The sequence below is a fragment of the Papio anubis genome, unplaced genomic scaffold (genome assembly GCF_008728515.1).
Source record: "Papio anubis isolate 15944 unplaced genomic scaffold, Panubis1.0 scaffold122, whole genome shotgun sequence".
NCBI classification, from domain to species: Eukaryota; Metazoa; Chordata; class Mammalia; order Primates; family Cercopithecidae; genus Papio; species Papio anubis.
Genome location: NW_022161159.1, coordinates 1,194 through 16,432, shown reverse-complemented (window position 1 = coordinate 16,432; position 15,239 = coordinate 1,194). Strand labels below are relative to the sequence as shown.

At 37.9% G+C, this 15,239-nt stretch overlaps 2 long non-coding RNA genes across 3 annotated transcripts in view; one reads left to right on the top strand and one right to left on the bottom strand.

Annotated features, from left to right (window-relative positions):
• The window catches only part of LOC116272534, a 164,037-nt gene extending 156,044 nt beyond the window's left edge, over positions 1 to 7,993 (top strand). For both annotated transcript variants that reach the window (XR_004181200.1, XR_004181199.1), the window contains exon 3: positions 6,993 to 7,993. This is a non-coding gene — a long non-coding RNA (uncharacterized LOC116272534). The remainder of the gene's footprint in view (positions 1 to 6,992) is intronic.
• A 116-nt stretch (positions 7,994 to 8,109) lies between these two features.
• LOC110741045 lies at positions 8,110 to 14,301 on the bottom strand. Its single transcript, XR_002516604.2, has 3 exons — positions 12,182 to 14,301; positions 11,079 to 11,160; positions 8,110 to 9,816 (listed from the first exon to the last, which is right to left on the bottom strand). It is a non-coding gene; the product is annotated as an uncharacterized LOC110741045 (long non-coding RNA).
• Between the last annotated feature and the right edge of the window lie 938 nt (positions 14,302 to 15,239).

Below are 15,239 nucleotides of genomic sequence, written 5' to 3'. Positions count from 1 at the left end.
TGAAATTTTAAAAGATTATCATAAGGAATGAGCAGCCTAGATCCCTTGCATGTGCCGTTCACCATAGGGTTTGCGAATGAGAATCTATGAGAATCTAATGCTGCCACTGATCTGACAGGAGACAGAGCTCAGGCGATAATGTGAGTGATTGGGAGTGGCTATAAATATAGATAAAGTTTCACTGGGTTGCAGCTGCTCACCTTTTGCTGTGTGGCCCAGTTCCTAACAGGCTACAGACTGGTACTAGATTGGTCTGAGGGTTGGGGGCGTCTGGTTTAGTGGAAACTGAATTAATGTGTAACTAACGTGTATAAGCTGTAAATTCTATGTAGATCAAAGTATCTACTTTGATGCTTTGAGATCAGGTTTTTATTTCAAAACTTTACAATTCATAATGGATACCAGCTCTGTTTTATATAGGCTTGATACTGTTCCCACATGCCCACATTCTCGGGAGAAGTTCACACTGCTCTTTGGGCTGAATGTGGATAATTTCTACTATCGCTAATGACTAACTCACAAACTCTTGTGCTTCTTACAGGACATAGGCACAAAGAATGACTAGGAAAGTCTGGCCGGGTTCAGTGACTCATGCCTGTAATCCCAGCACTTTGGGAGGTTGAGGTGGGCGGATCATGAGGTCAGTAGTTCAAGACCATCCTGGCTTACAAGGTGAAATTCTGTCTCTACTAAAAATACAAAAATTAGCCAGGCGTGGTGGCGTGCATCTGTAGTCCCAGCTACTCTGGAGGCTGAGGCAGGAGAATGGCGTGAACCCAGGAGGTGGAGCTTCAGTGAGCAGAGATCCGCCACTGCACTCCAGCCTGGGCGACAGAGCGAGACTCCGTCAAAAAAAAAACAAAAACAAAAACAAAAGAATGACTAGGAAAGTCTTGGAGTGAGCTTTCCTTTGTATTATTAATACTATAGCAAAATGCTGAAGTGTTTTTAATCTGAATGACAAAAGACATTACTGGAATGTTCATATTGCAGCCCATTTAAAAGCGTCTTGGATGTGCATCCGGTGGTGACTGAGAGACAGATTAGATGGAGAGAAACTAATGAAGTGAGTGAGAAAATGACGCTGGGGAAGATTCTTGTCTCTATTCTTTATTGAGATACTAGAGCCATCTGAAAACCTGACAAATACGGGTTTTTTATTTTTAAGGCCTCACACACATCAGGCAGGTAGCAAAGTAGAATTAAATTGCATGATTTTCATTTTCACTGGCTTTAATATTTTACGTGGATGTTGTTTATGGCTCTCCAGGTTTTACCACTTAGGCACATTATTGTTGCCTAGGGTCAACATAGAAGCAACAGAAGGTGTTTTATCTGAATTTATTCTAGTAGATTTCATGGCCAGAAACTAATAAAAAAAAAATAATGTTAGATTTTCATTCAACACGAAGCACAGTGCCTGGCCACAGTGGGCAACATAATACATGTTGGCTGAATGAAAGAATCAAAATAAGTTTAGAATAAAATATCAACTGATCATCAGGAAGTTGTAGTGCATACTTATGTGTGATCTGGCTCCTGCTCAATTCTCTAATCTTTTCATAATGAATTTGTACTGTTTCCCACCTGCTCCCCACCTGCTCTCCTATATTCCAGCCATCCAGACCTCCTTTCCATTGCCCTACCTGTCTGAGCTCTTTCCCACTTTAGGGGCTTTGTATGTGCAGTTCCCTCCATTTATCACACCCTCTGTTGGGTCTTTCCATCTCTGGCTCCTTAAAGCCACTGGTCTCACCTCCTTTAAAGACCACTGTGACACGCTCTGGTGTGCAGACTCTGCGGTGACCTCCATGATCCCTGCCTGCAACGTTCATGCCTTTGGATAATCCCCTTCTTTGAGTGTCAATGGATCTGTGACTTGTTTCTAACCAAAAGAATACGGCAAAGGCAATGAGATATGCCTGTGATTATGTTACATTATATAAGACTGTCTTGCTAGAGATTTTCTTTGCTGACTCAATGAAGTAATCACCCATGTTGGGAAAGCCTCTGTGTCAAGGAACTATGGACAGCTACTAGGAGCTGAGGGCCACCTTCCACCAATGGTGAGCAAGAAGCGCAACCCTCATTTTTACAGCTGCAAATACATACATACATACATACATACATACATACATACATACATACGTACGTACATATTTCTGTCAGTAACTTGAGTGAGTTTGAAAGTAGATTTGTCCCCATTCAAGCCTACAGATGAAAATACAGCCTAGTTGACACTTGAATTGCTGTCTTTTAAGACTCTAAAAAGAACCCAGCTAATCTGTGCCTAGATTCTTGGCCTATAGAAAACATAAGATGATGTGTGTTGTTTTAAGCTGCTAAGTTTGTGGTAATTTGTTATATACTAATATGTAACTAATAGACACCGCATCTAGCTAGTATTACTCTCATCTCAGTTACTCCCTGAATCACCTTGTTTAAACCTTAAAATCTAGCAGCATATTTGTTTACTTTAATATCCTTTCTCCTGAATATATCACTAATTTTATAACCTCTGAAAAATCACTTGAATTCTCTGAAGTTGTTTCCTCATCTATAAATTGGGGTTTTGGAAGGTTATGGAAGTAACTAAGCTTGTGTTTGGGAGGATCCCTTGTAATCTTTTATCTCCTGCCTTTTCTGACTTCTTCTGCATAGCTTTAACTGTCTTGATGATTTCGTCCTTTATGCCCTAGATTTTGATGTGTGTCAGGCCCTAAAAGCTTGTGTTTTTCCCTGGATTCTTGACTTTTCTACCTGGCTTTCCAGGTGGAAAACAATACTTGTTTATCTCTGTCCCCTTTATTACAGTCCATAGGCTGAGCTTATTAAACAAGAAGGATAGTGGTGGCTACCAGCCTGTAGCAAATGAGAATTTTGAGTCTGGTATTTTTCTAAGTACTGTGATGGTTATGGAAAAGAGTGGTCTCACCAGGTCAATTCCGTGGCCCTCTTCCCACTAGATAAACAGAACATGCAGATTATCCTTCTAGTAGCATTGAATCCACTGGGAATTTCATGAACAGATTGTGCTCCCAATTAGCTGGAGAATGAATACTGAGCCTAGACTATTTAAAAGAGTTAGGAGCAGATCCTCAAGCCCTGAAAAATGGTAACAAATTTCTTGGATAATTGTCATACTTCATCTGAACTCGTGTTTTGTAGGGTCCCAAACATCTACCTCTGCCTTCATGGCCTCCACAAATCATCATCCAGCTTATTTGTATCTTTTGATATAAATCTTATTATATGTTTCCCTAGCCCTTTAACAAAATGTATGTGGATGAAATGTCACAGAATTATAGAAAGTTGATGTAGAAAGGGACTTAGCAACAATAAAATAATAATGATAGTTAGCATTTTTTAATACTTACTCCGTGTCATGGATCGTGCAGAGTGCTTGATACGCAGTGTCTCATTTAGTGTGATCCAACTCACTCATTTTACAGACGGAAAAATCTGGCCATTTGGTTTATTGGTAACTTTCACTTATAGTGTGGACTCTACTTCATCATAGTGCTTAAATATTGATATATTTAAGTGTATATGCAGTGTATAAACTGATATTTGTATGACAGCTTAAAAGTGGGCAATGTAGCATAGTAGTTAGCAGCTCTAGTCTTTGGGTAATACAAATATTGATTTGAATCCTGGCTCTGCTACTCACCAGCTATGTGACATTGAGTCAGTTACTTAACCTCTATGAACCACTATTTCTCTATAGGTATTATGGAGATTATAATGCTACATTGGGTTGTAAGAATGAAATAACATCTAGAATGTAAAATTAATACTACCAAGTGATTGTGCAGTAGATGATAGCTATTACTATAAAGTGACTTCATATCAATTAAACCTCATGTAATTATTGTCATTACTGTTGTAACCCATATTTTATTTTAATATCTTATTTTACACAGTTCACAGATAAGGAAATGAAGTCACAGAAGGAAGGGTCATTTCCTTAGTAATATTAGGCAACAGCTAGCCCGGGCGCAGTGGCTCACACCTATAATTCCAGCACTTTGGGAGGCTGAGGTGGGCAGATCACGAGGTCAGAAGATCGAGATCATCCCTGGCCTGTTTCGGAACATTGCCAATCTTTGCTAATTATCTAGGCATGGACGGTTGGTGGGACTGTTGATCCCAAACTACTCTGGGAGGCCTGGGGCAGGAGAATAGAGGCATTAGTCCTAAAAGGATAAACAGGAGAGCACTCCACGGCTGCATGTGAGTGAAGGGAAAAGAAGGGAGAGGAGAAAGAGATGGATCAGGATTTTGGGAGGGAAACAATGGTGTCCGCCTATGAGAGTCAGTTGGTGGTGGGTTGGGAGATGATTTTGTGGCGGCTATAGTGTTTGTGAGGAGACTGAGCTTGGGAGCTGATATGAGACTAGAAGTGTTAATATATTTTATGTATATATTTATATGTCCTCTCTTCTCTCATTTAATTTCTCTCATTATAATTTATATAATTATATATTTATATATAAATTATATATTTATATATAAATACATATGTATATTATATATATTATAAATATATAAATACTATGTATTTATATATTATATATAAAAATATATAAATATTTAATAACTAATAATATATAAAATATATAATTTATATATTTATATATAATTAATTTACTATATATTATATAATATATATGTGATATATTATATATAATATTATATAATATATAATATATAATATAATTTATATATAATATATAATATATAATATAATTTATATATTATAATATATGTAATATAATTTTTATATTTATATATTATTATACTATATATTTATATAGTATAAAAATATATATTATATAAATATATATTTCCTGATATATATTTTCTCATATATATATCTAAGGAAAGAGCTGAAAGAAAAGTATATATGGAAAGAGCTGAAACTCAAATTGAGATGAACAGGTTTCTTTATTTGCTGGAAACTTAACTCTTTGCCTTAGGCTGTAACTCCTTAAGGACAGGAACTTTGCTTCTCCAGGGAAACCAGCACATTAGGTATTTGATAGATATGTGTTTATTTTTTAACGCCAAGTTAACACATAATTTGAAAGACATATGACAAGTCACTTATCTCTCAAACCAAATCTTAATTGTGAAAGAAAGAGGCATCACAGGAGGGCAAGTGTGGCATGACATATCCAGGGATCTGGCAAAGGGCACCACTGCAGAGTTACTTGGACCTGTTCTGGAGGAGTTAATTATATATGCCAATTATACATATATTAGTCTAAGGATCAATACATGTATATATGGCATACTTTTCCTCCATTCTTTCTGTCTCCTTGAGCACAGTTTCAGAATTTTGTTTTCATAGGAAAATTGGGCTTAATTAATTAATTCACTTAATGGGTATTTATGGAACTCCTCTTATGTGTCAGGCACTGTATTAGACTCTGAGTCTACAATAATGAGTGAAAGCTAAGTATTTCCTTATGAAATTCATAGCAGGGAAGAAAAATTAAATGTTGACTGGAAAAACGTAATTGTGATAAGTACTATTGCGATTGAGATAAGCTTAAGTTGCCCTTAGAACACATAGTGGGGATACCTGGTCAGGATTAGGAGGATCAGAGAAGACTTCTTGAAAGAAATGATAGTCAGTTAAGTCCAAAGGAGTTAACCAGGCAGATAATAGAAAAGAGAGATATTAAGTGCTACATGCTCAAAGGCTTGGAAATTTGAATTATCAGAGACCATTCTAGAACCCATAGGTAATGCAATATAGCTGAAATTTACAGAGGGAGAGGGTCAGGGCAATAAATATAACTGGTGAAGCCTTGAAGGCCTTATAATCCATAAGAAGGATGTTGGTCTACAGCCTCTGAGAAACATTGAAGGGTTTTAAGCAAGAGGATGACATAGTTATGTTTATAAAGATGACTCTGATCATCTGTGAAGAATAAGACTCAAGGGTTAGTACTGGTGGCAGAGGAAACTTCAAGAGGCTGGTGTCGTAAACCAAGTGAGAAATTGTAACAATGACTTTGTAATCAAAAACAAAGGACTGAAGATAAAGAAGCTGCAGGTGATTCCTAGATATTTGACTTGAGTGACTAGGAAATGGTAGTATAATTCACAGAACTAAGAAATAAAGAGAAGCAGATTTTCATGGAAAATGTGATTCTGTTTTGGAGCTATTACATGTGAAGAACTTAAAGGGCTCTCGTATGGAGATTGCTAGCAGGCAGTTTTTCAGGGTGGAAGAGGAATCAAAGGTAGGGATGTAGATTTGGGAGTCATTGAGGTATAAATAGTTAGTGAAGCCAAGGGAAAGGATAACTTAAGGAGAGCTTTCATGGCTGCATGTAGTGAGAAGAAGGGAGAGGAGAAAGAATGGATCAGGATTTTGGAGGGAAGCAATGGTGTCACTGAAATTAAAGTTGGAGAAAATGATGAGGTTAGGGAATAATTTATAGCAGCAAATGTTGTAGAGAGAGACAGAGCAGGAAAAATAAGGACTGAAAAGTGTTAATTGAATTTAAGCACACATGGGTCACTAGTGACCATGGTAAAAACAGTTTCAAACAAGAACTAGAAATCAAGATGGTTATATGAAGGAGAAAGTAATGGTAGCAAATAGAGACAGTTCTTTTAAGAAGCCTGCATATGAAAAGGATAGAAAAGAGGGACAGAGCTTTGACAGAGTTTTTTGGGGCTCTTTGGGTATTTGTGTTTGTGTGCATATGCATAGGTTTTAAAGATAAAAAAAAACTTGTATATATTTATATTTGGAAGGTAAAGAACCTATGGGTGGTGTGGAATTCACACTCAATTTTTCTACCCTCTGGGCACATAGTAGATAAGATTTCACTTTCTCACACCCTTTGAAGTTAGAGCTGTGTGACTTAGTATTGCTAATGAAATGTAAGCAGATGTGACATTGTCACTTTGGAGTGGAAACTAGAGCCAGTGTACAATTTTCTACCTTTCCTTTTCCTGTTTCCGTGTTACAGAAAGCATGTGTCAAGATAAATCTCCCATTAGCCTGAGTCCCTGAAAGAATGCAGTGAAATGAACACAGCCTACCAGGTGACCTGCATTGGGTATGTAACATGAGCTGAAAGTCAGGAACTTAGTTAATGCTGATTTCTCTTATCTTGCATTCTGCATTGCATCTCAGCTCTGTGTCTACCATTTCCTTTTTTTCTCTTCAGAATTATTTATTCTGTGCAATGTAGAACATGGCCTACATGACCACCCCATTCAAACACTTCAGGCCTTTGGACTCAAACCTGGACTTACACCATTGTCCCCCTGTACCCCATCCTTTCCCTGAGCTTTGGATTTAGACTGAATGACAACACTGGCTTTCCCAGGTCTCCAGATCACAGATAGCAGACTGTAGAACTCTCAGCCTTCATAATTATGTGAGCCTATTCCTATGGTAAATCTCTCTCTCCTCTCCTTTCTTCTCTTCTGTTGATCCTGTTTCTCTGGAGAGCCCTGACTAATACACTATTCATATGGTCTTTCTAGACTTACAATATTTAGGTGATTAAGATAATTTCATATTAAAATTTCATTTTACAGATAAGAAAATTGAGACCCAGAGTGGAGTGAAATGAAAACCCAGGTTTCTTTCTCATCTCAGTCTTCTTTTCCCATGTCCTGACTTCCGGTTTCTTTATGATCCCTGGTGACATATCTAGCTTTGATTCATGACTTACGTTTGGCCCAGGGTGGAATCCCTGACTTTCTCTGACTTACTCTTTTCCTTTGAACCTGGCCTTTACCTTACTTCACCTGCTCTGATTTTTAGCTATTTTCTTGCTCTGCTGTGCCCTGAGTTTAGTCTGACACTGGGGACTTGCCTGTATCCAAAAGCTGTTATTTTAGAGCACACACATTCTAAGGCCTTAAACCACAAAGAATCAGAAGGACTGCTGAGCGAGGTCAGAAGTGCCTTGCACCTGCCCGGGGTTGAGCAGGTGGAATAGCGACCAGTAAGGCTGCAAGGCTCAGGGGTGCACCAGGTCCTGAGGCTTCCTGTGGAGAGTTACAACTTAAAAAAAGCATTAGAGGCCCTGAGGCTAGCTCTCTGTTCTTAAAGTACTCCAGGGATGCTTTTAGTATTTTAGAAGAAAGAGAGTTTTCTGGTAGGGAATAAGTTTGCCACTCACAGATGGAAGCAATTCTCTAAACCAAACCCTGAGAACAATTCTGATGATTTATAAGCTTAATACTAGCTTCTGTCTATCAGCAAAATTTTGAAAAGCTAGATGAGACTTTACTAGTTTAGGGAATAGGTACAATGACTATTTTTGGTTATATATTAAAAAAAGAGCTATACATTATTATTATTCATTGAAAAGTATTTGAAAAAGAGTTGCGAGTTGTGTAAGACCGACATTTCAAAGAAAGAGGGACCAAGCAATTTGAATATTCAAAACTGACCTTATTTTATCCCTGGGTTGCCTTTAATATCCATTTTCCAAAATGCAAAGCAGCAACTTCCCTAAAAAGCATTCATCTCTGTCAGATTCGTTTATCAGATTAGCTAGCAGAGAGCTAGTTTGGCCTGCTTCCTGCTGCTCAGGGCTGCCTGGAGGCAAAACTGAGACTGGGAGAAGACTAGATGGGCTTGATTAAAGGTAGAGTTTATTGAAGTTTCTTTGGTTGGGAAGGAGGAAAGGAAGCATTTTCTAAAAGAAAAAAGGCAGTGGGGCCTGAACTAACCTGATCCAGGGCCTGAACTAACTTGACCAGTTTGGGCGATTCAATTAAAATAAATATTCAAATGGATCAAACAGGTTTTAAATAATCAGGAAATATATGCAAAATAGCTTAAAATTTGTGTTTGTTTTGGTTATCTGAAACAACTGATCTTGAAGCCTAATTCTATCAAAATAGCAAAATGTAATTCATAGAATTAGGAATAGAACTCATCTATCCGCATGTGTTTGTGTCCTTTGTCCTTCTGGCAGTTACCATTTCTTGTTTACATTGAGGTGGTTGGTCCTGGTGAGGAGGGAGGAAGCATCAACTTGCAATTGCAAAACGCATACTGCAATTCCAAAAAACCATGCCCATTAAATTCTCTCCATCTTCTCTCCCTATTCAATAACTTTTTATCTTAATTTCATGGGTCAGATATTAGGATCAGCCAGAATTGCAGGTTCTGCCAAGAAGGAAATGGCTAAGAGAATATTTTTTACTGCTTAATATTTATTGAATCCATCTATTTCTAATTACAATATTGTGTTTCATCTCCTACAAGATTGCTTTTGCATATGGAGTGAGATGACCTGTAACGTATGCTACCATTATCATCAGGGCCTCCTTATAGTTATCATTGTTGATTTAAAATCTTAGTCAACCACAATGTGCAGAAATCTGAAGCAAAATGAGCATCCCGTGACAATGTACATTTCTACTCGATTAAAAAAGGTCCTTATGAAACCCAGTATAATTCCTTCCTGTACATACCTTCATTTGCTGCTAAACGGGCTGATACACACAAAAATACAATATAGAACATTTTGAATGGTGGGAGTGTGAACTTTTTTAGCATGTACTTTTTTGTGTGTGTTTGTGCACATAATATATTCAAAACTACTACTTTATTCATTATTTTAAGCAGATTTTTACTGGTAAATTAGGAAGGAAGAGTGGGAAGGATAGTGCACGTACTGCATGTAGTGGGAACTCAGTATAGGTTTGCTGGGTTGAATCAGATGCTCTGTATGCCTAAGACAGAGTGTTGGAGTGATGGTGTGACAACAGAGTCTAGGCATTCCTTGGAAGAAGTCCAGCTTCCCGGAGTCTCAGTTGTTCCATCTGTAAAATGTTTGTTCTGAATAGGTCAGTAGGTATGGGAATGGGAATAAGGTCATCCCTCAAGAGCTCCATCCATATATCCTCATACTTCTAATGGAAATACCGTAGAATGGAAATCAGAGCTCTTAAATCAACAAGCAATTATGGAAGGCTTAATGATGTGATATACAGAGAAGAGCCAATTTAAAGATGACCTCTTTGGGTGTAATTTAACGATTACACAGTTACATATTATTTGATTGTGCTTTCATACTTGATAGCAGATTAAATATTTTTGAACTGAAGAAGTAGAACACTTACATGTTTGTACTTAACAGTAGTACAAATTCCATGAAGTTACCCTAAGCACTGGATTTTCTTAAAAAAAAAAAAAAAAAATCCAGAGATGGTTTTGGCTAGATAATCTTACTTTACCAGCTCATTCTTAGAAAATCATAGTTTAACAATTATCTATACACCAAGACTTGTTTATCAATTTTCTACAGTCTGGGATTATACTGTAGTAGTCCTGACAGTATCATTGCCTTATATAAAGAATTTCTATCTTATTTATGGAGAATAAATAATAAACTGGCAAGTTCCTGCATCTGACCAATTAGTGAGTTCGGAAGTAGAATTTTTAGGACAATAATACAGAATTTCAAAGGCGGGGCATTTTAACAGGGCAGTGGGCCTTTGAACAGTCACGCAGTTGCCCTTGCAATGAACACGTCTACGTCGAGGAGGCAAGGACACACATCCCCAGCCTTTATACGAATGCATTCTTTTTCTCTTTTCATTTAACATGACATTTCTGCCTTGATTCCTTCTGACCTGAATTTTGAACTCTTGCCCACAAAAAAAGATGTAAAGTCTTCAAAGCACAAAAAAAAAATCCCACTTCATTGGACTATTTCATATTGCACCCAGTTTCAGACTTGATTTGCAGAAAGTTTTTTCTTTAAAATCCTTTTTGTCCTTTTTGAAATTAATATACTGCAACACCTGTTAATATGGCGGGACCATTCACGGTTCTAATTTGAATCATTTAGCTGTTTAAAAAATGATAGGGAGTAGCTTTCATCCCTTTGGTGGTATGCTAAGATTAAACACTGACTTTCTCAAGCCTTAGCAGGCAGTCTAAGTGAGGACACTGCAGAAGAGATGCTGAACAGACCTGAGAAGCTGCAAACATCTATGACACTCTGAAGGTGAAATTCAGCAGGCTCCTGCTGTTATAGTTTCTAAAAGTGAATACAGGATTTGGCATTGCTGAGACTTACCTCTACCCAAAGAACTCAAAGATTTGAGGGAGAGGAGAAGGCAGAGAGTTGGAACAGATGCCAAGGCAGCTGGAGACAGACCCTGAAATACATAATTGTAATCAATTTAGTTACTAAACATGGGGTGCTTCCATGCGCCATGTTTTTAAAGAAGTAATAGACTTTTTATCGCTACTAAGCCTGAAATAAACAAGTGATTTGATCATTTTGTCTAGATTAATTGGTAATGAATCAATTAGCAACCATTAAATTCAGTCAATAGCCTAGTTACTAATTGATTTACAAATCTACCACTCCAGTAAAATGGGTCAAATGTCTACATAAAGGCTTGGAAACCCAGTGTCCTAGGGAAAAGAGTATTTAAACACATATTTGTCATATGCTTAAGTCAAGTGTATGAAATCTTTTATATCATGATCCATATTGAGACAAATGGATTGAGTAACTGAAGGCCAGTTTTTATAGAAAAAAACTACCTGAAAAGGAAGAATTGTTATGTCTAGCCAAAAGGAAATGCCATGTTCCTACAATTCTCAAGGCTGTAATAGTATAAAGTTCGAATTTAATCTCTCTTTTTTTTTTTTTTCCCCAAATACAATGTACCAAGTCTTGTAGTTTACTTCTGGATATGTGAAGAATGGTCTATGTAACAGCCCATGTTTGGTACCTAATGCAGTGCCACAAACTGCCTGGCGGCCGTGACCACATATCTAAATATAGGTTGGAAATTTGGCTGGGAAATTCCTCTGCAGCCCAGGAATGAGACATGAGGCCTAGAGCATAAGCACAGCAGCTTATACGTCTTTTCTGCAGCCTTTAGGCTATGATTGTTAAGTAGCCAGCACAAAAGAGGCTATCTTCTCCCCTTGTTTAATTTAACAAATACTGAAACATTCAGTATAAAAACAAAAGCCCAGGTGCTTTTGGTTATGCCAGCAAACATATTTTAAAAGTGGACTATTAAAAGCTTCCAATTAAATTCAAATCAACTTTAAAGAATGCTACAGGAACAAACAAATCTTGCTATTTCAGTGGCTTAACATTAAAAATGTATTCCTTGTTCAAGCAAAATCTTCTGCTTGCTCAATGGTTCTCACATTTACCTCCCTTACAAGTGGTGATTCAGGGCTCCCGATTGCTTCTGTTTTGTAGCCTCTTGACTTTTCCACACAGGAGTCCTGGGTTGCTGTACCTGAAAAAGAGAATTTAGAGGGTACTTTGTAGGCTTTTCACTGTTTCAGCTCTCAGGTGATAGATATCATGTTCCAGACATATTATGTCTGAACTGATCACTTGGCCCACCTGACTGCAAGGTCTTTGAGAAGGAGGATCTGTCTTAGGTCTCAGATACTGAGCAAATCCAGCTATCAGTGTTTCAACCCTGCCTACAATGTGCTACTTGTTTTACTAGGTGGTGAGGGTAACAAAGATGAATGTGATAGAGTTTTTCCATATAAGAAACTTATGATCCATTGGCCCAGGATCAGTCATTCAAAAATGTGAATATTACGGTATAAATAGTGACCTTCAGAATTCAAAGCTTAATGCCAAATTCGACATTTATTGAGAGTTTAACTAAATTGCACATTGGCTACCTGTACAACTTTGGCTTCCTGTAATTAAGTAGTACTGCAAATGTAAAATTTAAATAACCCTATTTGTAAGTATGAACTGCCTCTAATTATAAGGAAGAAGTAAGTCAACATATAGAAGAATTGTGGAGGATTTGAGACCAAAATTCAGAACTATTCCTAAGGGAGGATGGGCAGATAGGGATCCCCAAGAAGAAATGAGAACTCCTTAGAATTAGAGAACTTTCACCAACTGGAAAGAGGCCAATTATCATCTCACTTTGGCAGCTGAATACATTATAAAAAGGAGAGACCTTTGCCCCTTTTGAGTCATGTGGTGTTCAGAATTCCAAGTCCCTCAGAAACTGTTTTCTTTCTTACCATTTTTAGAGTTGTTTTTTTCTAGAATGTAAAAGCAAAATATGCTCATTGAAGAACATTGGGAAGTACAAGGAAGGTTTTAAAAAAGGAAATCACTCTTAATGCCCTTATTCAGATACAACTTCCATTAATATCTTGGTATACTTTATTTTGAGCGTTCTATATGTATTTGATTTTACGTAATTGAAACCAAGTCTTACAAGCAATTTTATATTTACTTTGTTTATATAGATATCACCTCATACTTAAGTTTCATAAGCGTATTTTTAGAAATGCGGGAAAACAGTTTATGAAAATTCCAAATGTTACTTAACTCTTCCCTAATATTAGTCACATAGGTTGGTTCTAAGCTTAAGCTATTTAAATAACGCTGTGATGAAATTAGCAATTAATAGAAAAGGCAATGAAAGGATGCAATAGCCTTCCTCAAGTAGACTTCAATCCTTTTTGTTGATACAAGTGTTTCGTAGAACATCCTCCAAAAGATAAAACTTACTATTGTATTAGCTTGAAGGGACTGTGAAGAAGTGAGATAATACATTCACCTCCCATATGTTACAAGGCTTCTTAAAAGAGTAGATTTTGATCTAATGTGGAAAAACATGTCAAGGATGAAAGCACACCCTTGTGTGAAAAAAATGTGAAAAGCAAGTGTATTAGCTATCCTTGGCCATAATATGGCTAAATGACAACCAAGTGAAAAATTACAGCAGCATAAAAAATAGACATTTATCTAGCTTATTCATCTGCAGATTGGCCAGACTCATCTGCCCTAGGACAGGCTTCCCCAGGCAGCTCTGCCTCAGGTTGCAGGAGGTGAGAGGCTCTGCTTCTCACTTCAGGTCTGGCAGTTGGCTGAGGCAACACTGCGCAAAGTGTCATGCATCCTTCTCAGACCAGCAAGAGATCAAGACATGAACTTCTCATATCCATGGCAGAGCCATTTCAGTCTCTTAAGTACTTGTCAAGCCCTTTGTCATGTCTTATCTGCTGACATTTCATTGGTCAAAGTAAAACACATAGCTAAGCCTGAAGTCAAGAGAGAGAGAAGTAAACTCAGGCTGTGGAGGTGTTGGAAAGAGTGGATATCTCCTAAGAATCGACCATAGCAGACAGAAAAATTACAGAGTGTCCTATGATGCTTCATCTTTATTAAGGAATCTCTACCTTGTAGAAATAGGTAAAGAACCTCTTAAGGTCTGGGATGGTTAATTTTACAAGTCAACTTGACTGGGTTAAGGGACACCCAGATAATTGGTAAAACAATATTTCTGGTGTGTCTATGAGGGTATTTCTGGAAGAGATTACCATTGGAATCATTTGACTGAGTAGAGAAGATCTGCCCTTACCAATGTTTATAAGCATCATCCTATCCATTGAGGGCCTATATAGAACATAAAGGAAGAGGAAGGGTGATTTTCTTTCTCTTTCCTTGAGATGGAACATTCATCTTCTCCTGCCCTTGAATATTGGAGCTCCTGGTTTCTGGGCCTTTGAACTGGACTTATACCAGTGTCCAACTCCCCCATTCCCTGGTTTGCAGGCCTTTGGCTTCTGAGTGGGCTCTATATCGTCAGCTCTGCTGGTTCTCAGGCCTTTAGACTTAGACTGATTTACACCATCAGCTTTTCTGGTTCTTCGGCTTGCAGACAGCATATCATGGGACTTCTAGGCTTCTGTAATTGTGTGTGCCAATTCCCATATTAATCTCTTCCTCCTTCTCTCTGTTTCTCTGGGGAACCCTAATACAAAGTCTTCTTGTTTTTTCTTTTTTCATACATGAACCTAATTATGAACAGCATGCTTCTGTGGACAGCTTGGACAACCTGTGAGCAAATGGATTGAGCTTTGGGGCCCTGACTTGAACACTAAATCCCTGAAACTAACAACATTCTCATAGATACAACCTCCTCATTCTCTGTTTTTTTTTTTTTGTTTGTTTCGTTTGTGGTTTTTTTTTTTGAGACTGAGTCTCGCTCTGTGGCCCAGGCTGGACTGCAGTGGTGCGATCTTGGCTCACTGCAAGCTCCGCCTCCTGGGTTCACACCATTCTTCTGCCTCAGCCTCCCAAGTAGCTGGGACTACAAGTACCCGCCACCACACCCGGCTTATTTTTTGTATTTTTAGTAGAGACAGGGTCTCACCAAGGTAGCCAGGATGGTCTCGATCTTCTGACCTTGGGATCCGCCCTCTTCAGCCTCCCAAAGTG